The sequence below is a fragment of the Helianthus annuus genome, chromosome 9 (genome assembly GCF_002127325.2).
Source record: "Helianthus annuus cultivar XRQ/B chromosome 9, HanXRQr2.0-SUNRISE, whole genome shotgun sequence".
NCBI lineage: Eukaryota > Viridiplantae > Streptophyta > Magnoliopsida > Asterales > Asteraceae > Helianthus > Helianthus annuus.
The window spans coordinates 95,087,975-95,095,836 of NC_035441.2; the positions used below are offsets into that span (position 1 = coordinate 95,087,975).

The 7,862-nt window shown below is 40.8% G+C and overlaps 1 non-coding gene across 1 annotated transcript; it reads right to left on the bottom strand.

The window, feature by feature from the left end:
* Positions 1–7,476: 7,476 nt before the first annotated feature.
* On the bottom strand, positions 7,477–7,583 carry LOC118482562. The gene has a single exon (XR_004868594.1). It is a non-coding gene; the product is annotated as a small nucleolar RNA R71 (small nucleolar RNA).
* Positions 7,584–7,862: the final 279 nt, after the last annotated feature.

Genomic DNA, 7,862 nt, shown 5'->3' on the forward strand with positions numbered 1-7,862 from the left:
TTTAGAAAAAAGGTTTTAAACTAGAAAATAAAAACTAAAAATGATGAAAATAAAAATAAAAGTAAAAATAGACAGACAAGATGAATCACTTGGATCCGACTCGTGTTTAGTGTAACCTTTGATTATTTCCGCACTTTTGCACTTTTTAAGAGATTATCTTAGTTATTGTAGTAGGCCCCTCTTTTGAAGGTGACGTTACCCTCAACCCAGTAGTTTGAGTCAGCAAGGATACAATCCTAAAGGGTCGGATTATTGAAAGATAATTAATTAAGTTATTAATGCGTAATGTGGTAGGCCCCTCTTTTGAAGGTGACGTTACCCTCGGCTAAGTAGTCTGAGTCAGCAGAGATGCAGTCCTAAGTAGCAGGGTTAAAGTTTTAATAGTAGCTTACATATGAGGGGATCAAAGAGTTTGGACCCCCACCATCCAATACCAGTGGGTATTGAAGGAGGTCCTACTAAAATTGACCCAGGTCCTTGCAGGATCTATACACTGAACAAGGCAAGACTCTTACCAAACCATTCCCTTAACCCCCGACTAGGTAGCCACCATATCTCCATATAGACCTTGAAGATATGAATGGTAAAAATCTTTTATTTTATATAGACAGTAAAATAACGCCAAGACACCACAGACAAATGATAAGGAATATTCACCTTCAACATAAGAAACTAGTTATTAAAGTCATTAATACATAACCAAATAAAAAGTGCGAAAAGATTAAAAATAAAAAGTATTACACTAGACACCTGTCTTCACCAAGTGATGTAAGAGACTTAGGCAAACATGGCCTTTGATTGTCAAGAACTCTTACGATCAATCTTGGATCCCGAGACTACTCACACACTCTATGATGGATGATGGTGGTGGATCTGGGTTGTGATGGTGGTGGTGGGTGGGTGAAGTGTGAGAGAGGTGGTTTGCCAAGGGATGGTTTGCAAATGAGCCAAGCACCCCTATTTATAGCCTGCAAAGAAGTCCGGACACGGCCCCGTGTCCACCCATCTTCTCTTTCTTCATTAATTGCAGTTTGTCTGCATTAGTTGACCACGCCCCCGTGTCCGCTGGGCACGCCCCCGTGTGCAGAAGCGTATCTATACTATCAAGATTTTCCTAGATTATGCGAATCTTAGAGTTGACCACGGCCCCGTGTCCGCTGGGCACGGCCCCGTGTCTGCTGGGCACGCCCCCGTGGTGGGTAATAAAAGCTTATACAAGTTTGTCTTTTCTGCAGACACTTGGGCACGCCCTCGTGCTCATTGAGCACGGGGCGTGTTCAGCCTTTTGTTATCTTGTTTTTGCTTAGGAAGATGCTGTCGGGGGGTCGGGCATGCCACGTCTGTTCCTTTTCTTGTATTTATGTTAGATTTAGCTGCCTTTTTGCTTCTTTTGTTCATTTGAGCTCATTTATTCCTGAAAATACAAAAGGAAGACAAAAACACACTTTTTCCAACATGAGTACTAAAAAAAGGTTAGTTCTATGCCACATTTGATGTAATTTATATGTTGCATTTTACGCACATCAAATACCCCCACACTTGAATCTTTGCTTGTGCTCAAGCAAAACTCTTTATAATGTGGCTTTACACTCCCAAATGGAACGGGTAGAAGAGAAGGTTTTTGGGCTTGTCATAGAGTGTCGGGATTTCCAAGATTCTTTATTAAGTTTTATTTTTATTTATTTACAATCCTATTCGTCATGATTTATTTAAAACATTACATAAGATAAATTAATTATTAGGGCATAACATGCCTTTTTAAAATTCCATTTATATACAAGTTCACATACCTCACGGGGGATCACTCAACACTCGGCCGAAGGTGTATTTTAGTGAAACACTCGAGAGCGGAATGGAACTTACTCCTACCATAAGCTTGCCAAGCAATCAATATTCCTCCTTTTTAACTATACACCTTTGTAAATATCAAGAGGACTTTTGGGGGAAGGGTTAGGCTTGGGTTAAAGGTAGGTGGTTGGGTTAGTGGTTAGTAGAAAAGGGCGAAAGGCGTAAAAAGCGTCGGTTTTCGTAAGACTTTATTTTTATTACTTTTTTATATTTAATGAAGCGTTTCTCCAAACAAAGTTCTTTTTGGATAAACATGTTTGTTTATTTCTTTTGGCTTCATTTTTTTATAAGAAAGTCATAATAAAAAACCGAGCTTTGTTACTAAAATAAAGGGTGTAAAATGAAAAAGGGTTTTGGTGGGTAAAAGGGTGTTTGTTTTGGGTTAAGAAATGAAAAGGTTTAGGCTTAAAGGGGTTAACTAGGGGGGATTTTGGGTAGGTGGTAACAAAAAAGAAAAATAATGGTGTAGAAATAAAAAAAGGTTAGTCCTAATGCCTCCATCATTTACTTACTCGGGTTTAAGTTGGTAAGGACCGGGAATGTATCGTCGTGGCAAGTTCTAGAGTCGTAAGAACCAAGCGGCTATTCACACAAGAAACAAAAAATGAGCATTTAGTTTAAAGATGTATATTTGTATGCTCAATAAAGTCTCAAAACTCACTTTTTGTGGGAATTGGTTTTTATGTGATCAAGTATATATAATCAAAGTTTAACTAGATTTGTCATGCCGTTTCATAATTTTCTTATGTTGGTTCTTTATCACGACGCTATCGGTTGTAAATTTGTAAAAATATAACCTTTTTAGAATTTGAAATTCCCAAATTAAACCTAGACAAGTAAAAAAAATGAAAAATTTTTGAAAAAAATTTGGGGTGATTAGCGGTTCCAATAGAGTTTTGTGTAAGGCTTATAATTAGGACTTGCAAAATTCAAGGTTTTAGCATCCCCTCCACACTTAAATTACACATTGTCCCCAATGTGTCCCAAAAATAAGTTTTTAGGTTGATTGAATGTGTAAAAAGGTGTAAAAAAAGCAAAAATTTATGTTACTGGGCGTCTGGACACGGCCCCGTGGTGTCCGGGCACGGCCCCGTGTTCAGATCGCCAGTAATAGAAACTAGAAAAAAGAAACAGAAGCCTGGGCACGGGGGCGTGTTCAGCGAGCACGCCCCGTGTCCAGTTACCTGAATTGGGCAATTTTCTGCAGATGGTTGAGCACGGGGCGTGTTGGCTGAGCACGACCGCGTGCTAAACTTGCTGTAATGAAGAAAAATTGTCGGGTGGCCTTGTTTTTGTGCATGGGGTGCTGGTTCAAGTTTCCCTTGGTATCCTTCACCATCCCGAGTGTGTTTTAACATCATCCAAACACCAAATTAATTAAAACCATCATTCATTCAAATAGAGAGAGTTACATAATAATCCTAATAAGTTAAAATTCTAGATAAATAGGTCAAAAGAAACACAAGAAGTCTAAACCAAGAAGTTCTAGCCTAAAGTTTATTCTATTAGCAAAATTTCCGAAAAGATAATTCTCTCGGTTAGATGCGGCTTGAAGAACTTTTTCCTCCAGACATGGGTCCCTCACACATCGGAGAACCATTCTTCTATCTCCCTTGGGAGAAGAAAGGCGGGCTCGTTGGCATCAGTTTGAGGGGGTGCTACCTCCACCGGGACTTCTTGCAGTTCGTCAAGAGGAGGCTCCGCTGGAATGTCATCCCATCCGGTGGGATTGTTGACTCCAAGTGCTAGGTTCCAATCCTCTTGAGGGAGGATTGGCTCTATGGGAGGTGTCACAAGAATGTTTAACCTCTGGTGCAAGAGGTTGATTTCTTGAAAACTGTTTTCCAACCCCACCGTAAGATAATTTATACGGAGTATGAGGACCTCCTCTACCGATGTCATCTCATCAAGAGCTTCACGTAATGTCATCACGTAGCGTACGAGAGTTGCTTCGATTGAGGACCTCCGTTCTCTTCGACTATTTCTGGAATGTGCCGACGAAGTTCCACTGTTTGGCTCGACATTCTACGAAAATAAACTGAAAAGAGTTTATTTAAACAAACAGTAACCTCGGACATGGCCCCGTGCTCAATGAGCACGGCCCCGTGTTCAACTTTCTGCAGGTTTTGGAGCAAGGAATCTTGGAGTTTCAAATTATTTTTCCAACTTAAGAAACATTTTTTTGAGCAGAAATAACTTAAAACAATGCTATAAAACTTATTTTTAACAAGATTCCTTGCACAAAAACCTAACAAACATCACAATAAAGCTTGGAATCATGGTTATCTCAAGCTCTAATGGAGGTGTTGAGGTAAAAAAAATGAAGAAGAAGGGAATGGACAAGAGAGGAAAGGACAAGATGGTTGTTGAGAACCTTCTTTTAGAAAATACCTAGGATGGTATGTGTGAAGATCTCACCAAACCTCTGTCCCTGGAATGGTCCAAATGTGCAGGATTCTTGGCTGCATTTATAGAAAACGACAGCACGCTGCACACGGCCCCGTGTCGGCTGGACACGGCCCTGTGTGCAGGCAGAATCCTGACACATTTTGTTCGTATTCTGACAAAAAGTCAGAAAGGAATCTTTCGGTGGACACGGGTGCGTGCTGACCTGGACACGACCCCGTGTCTAGAGACTGTTTATGAAGTTTCGTCTATTTTTAAGGAATTTATCCGGATTGGGTGGTTCCTTACTGGATGGAACAACCCCAAAGTGCCTGAGATACCTTAATTGCTCTAGATTAAGACGAGAACGGAAGAGGTTGTCGGTGAGGGTGATTCCTATGCTAAATGTAGGTGGACAAGTCCAACCCTTTCCCGGGCTCTCGTTAAAGAAGGTGTATGCCGAATCGCTCAGGTCTATGTATGCACCGAACGAAGTCGATGGGGAGTCCTTCACGGCACAATCGACACAGGGACGACTATCGCTTAAGTCTTCGCTAGAGTTAGAGGTAATATCGGGAACAACGAAGTTGTTTTTATTCGAATGCGATCCCAACAATTCTTCTTGGGTATCGTCTTGAGATGGAAAGTCCAACTCAAGTTCTTTTGACCAATTAATAATTAAATCGTCTAGTTGAAATAATTCATCAAGAAGCATTTCTCCTATAAGATTCGGTTGAGAGCATTTGAGGGAGAGATAAGGATTATTTTTTACTTTCGCTCCTCTTAAGGCTACAGGAAAACAATGGGTCTATATAATGGGGCTTATAATTTAGAAAATAACATTCTAAATCTTTATAGCGGCCACCACATATTTGACACCACGTACCATAAGAGTGCCGAAAGTAAAAAATATCAGTATCACTCATGTTTGTGTCAGAAATTACCAACCGTCGGGATCTTACGGTTCTGTTTTTCAGGAATTGATACTTGGGCACGGGGCGTGTTGAGTGGGCACGGCCCCGTGTTCAGCTACTGTCTGACTTAAAACAGGATTGCCAGTACTAAAGATTGGGCACGGGGCATGTTCAGCGGGCACGACCCGTGCTGAGCTCTGCAGAAGCTGAAAAATTAAGAAAAATCCTAAAAAAATAGAAAAATAAGAAAAACGATTAGGTCGTTGATTCCTAACTTTCTTAAAATCCTTGTGTCCCCGGCAACGGCGCCAAAAACTTGATGTGTGCGTGAGTGTCGTATATTTTTATATATATTTTTAGCCCTTTTTACACGTTATTCAAGTTTTAAATTTATAAAACACGATATTTTACTAACACCAAACACACATATGGGCAAGTGCACCCATCGTGAGCGTAGTATAGTGTTGGTAAGATATTGAGGTCGTCCAAGGACACAAGAGCTTTTAATACTGGTTTATCCTCAACGTCTAATCAAATCAAAAGTGTAGAAAAAGGTTTTAAACTAGAAAATATAAACTAAAAATGCTAAATATAAAAATAAAAGTAAAAACAGATAGACAAGATGAATCACTTGGATCCGACTCGTGTTTAGTGTAACCTTTGATTATTTCCGCACTTTTGCACTTTTTAAGAGATTATCTTAGTTATTGTAGTAGGCCCCTCTTTTGATGGTGACGTTACCCTCAACCCAGTAGTTTGAGTCAGCAAGGATACAATCCTAAAGCGTCGGATTATTGAAAGATAATTAATTAAGTTATTAATATGTAATGTAGTAGGCCCCTCTTTTGAAGGTGACGTTACCCTCGGTGAAGTAGTCTGAGTCAGCAGGGATACAGTCCTAAGTAGCTGGGTTAAAGTCTTAATAGCAGCTTACATATAAGGGGATCAAAGAGTTTGGACCCCCGCCATCCAATACCAGTGGGTATTGAAGGAGGTCCTACTAAAATTGACCCAGGTCCTTGCAGGATCTATACACTGAACAAGGCAAGACTCTTACCAAATCATTCCCTTAACCCCCGACCAGGTAGCCAACATATCTCCATATAGACCGTGGAGATATGAATGGTGAAATCTTTTATTTTATATAGACAGTAAAATAACGCCAAGACACCACAGACAAATGATAAGGAAGATTCACCTTCAACATAAGAAACTAGTTATTAAAGTCATTAATACATAACCAAATAAAAAGTGCGAAAAGATTAAAAATAAAAAGTATTACACTAGACACTTGTCTTTACCAAGTGATGTAAGAGACTTAGGCAAACATGACCTTTGATTGTCAAGAACTCTTACAATCAATCTTGGATCCCGAGACTACTCACACACTCTATGACGGATGATGGTGGTGGATGTGGGTTGTGGGTAGGTGAAGTGTGAGAAAGGTGGTTTGCCAAGGGATGGTTTGCAAATGAGCCAAACACCCCTATTTATAGCCTGCACAGAAGCCCGGACACGGTCCCATGTCCATTGGGCACGGCCCCGTGTCCACCCATCTTCTCTTTCTTCATTAATTGCAGTTTGTCTGCATTAGTTGACCACGCCCCCGTGTCCACTGGGCACGACCCCGTGTGCAGAAGCGTATCTATACTATCAAGATTTTCCTAGATTCTGCGAATCTTAGAGTTGACCACGGCCCCGTGTCCGCTGGGCACGCCCCAGTGGTGGGTGATAGAAGCTTCTACAACTTTGTCTTTTCTGCAGACACTTGGGCACGCCCCCGTGCTCATTGAGCACGGGGCGTGTTCAGCCTTCTGTTCTCTTGTTTTTGCTTGGGAAGATGCTGTTGGGGAGTCGGGCATGCCACGTCTGTTCCTATTCTTGTATTTATGTTAGATTTAGCTGCCTTTTTGCTTTTTTTGTTCATTTGAGCTCATTTATTCCTGAAAATACAAAAGGAAGACAAAAACACACTTTTTCCAACATTAGTACTAAAAAGGGTTAGTTTTATACCACATTTGATGTAATTTATATGTTGCATTTTGCGCACATTAGGCCGCATTTGATACAAATGCTCCAAAACTCCGCAACCTTCCATGGGCTTGCGGACGAAGATCCCCATTTACATATTACTAACTTCTTGGAAATATGTGATACTTTTCGGATCAATGGAGCATCAACTGACGCTGTCCGCCTTTGAATGTTCCCATTTTCACTAAATGATAGAGCTAAGGCTTGGCTAAATACCCTCCCAGTTGGCTCGGTAAAGACCTGGGATGAACTAGCCCAAAAGTTTTTATATAAGTATTTCCCTCATGCTAAAACGGCTAAATTAATGACTGAAATTAATACATATTCACAAGAGGACGGGGAATCCTTATATGAAACTCGGGAAAGGTTCAAGGAGATACTAAGACAGTGTCCTCATCATGATCTCGCGGTATGGCAACAAGTATCCACTTTCTATAATGGGTTGTTGCCACACACAAGACAAACACTTGACTCTAGCTCCGGGGGACTTTTAGGTAATCGTCGCTCAAATGAAATTTACAATCAAATTGATGAAATTGCTCAAACCAATTTTCAGTGGCACACTCCCCGAGGCACGAAATCTATCGCCCCGGGCGCCCATAAGGTTGATGGGAGCACCTCCTTGCAAGCCCAAATCGAAGCCCTTTATTCAAAAATCACAAAGTTAGAAATGGCAAAAACGGC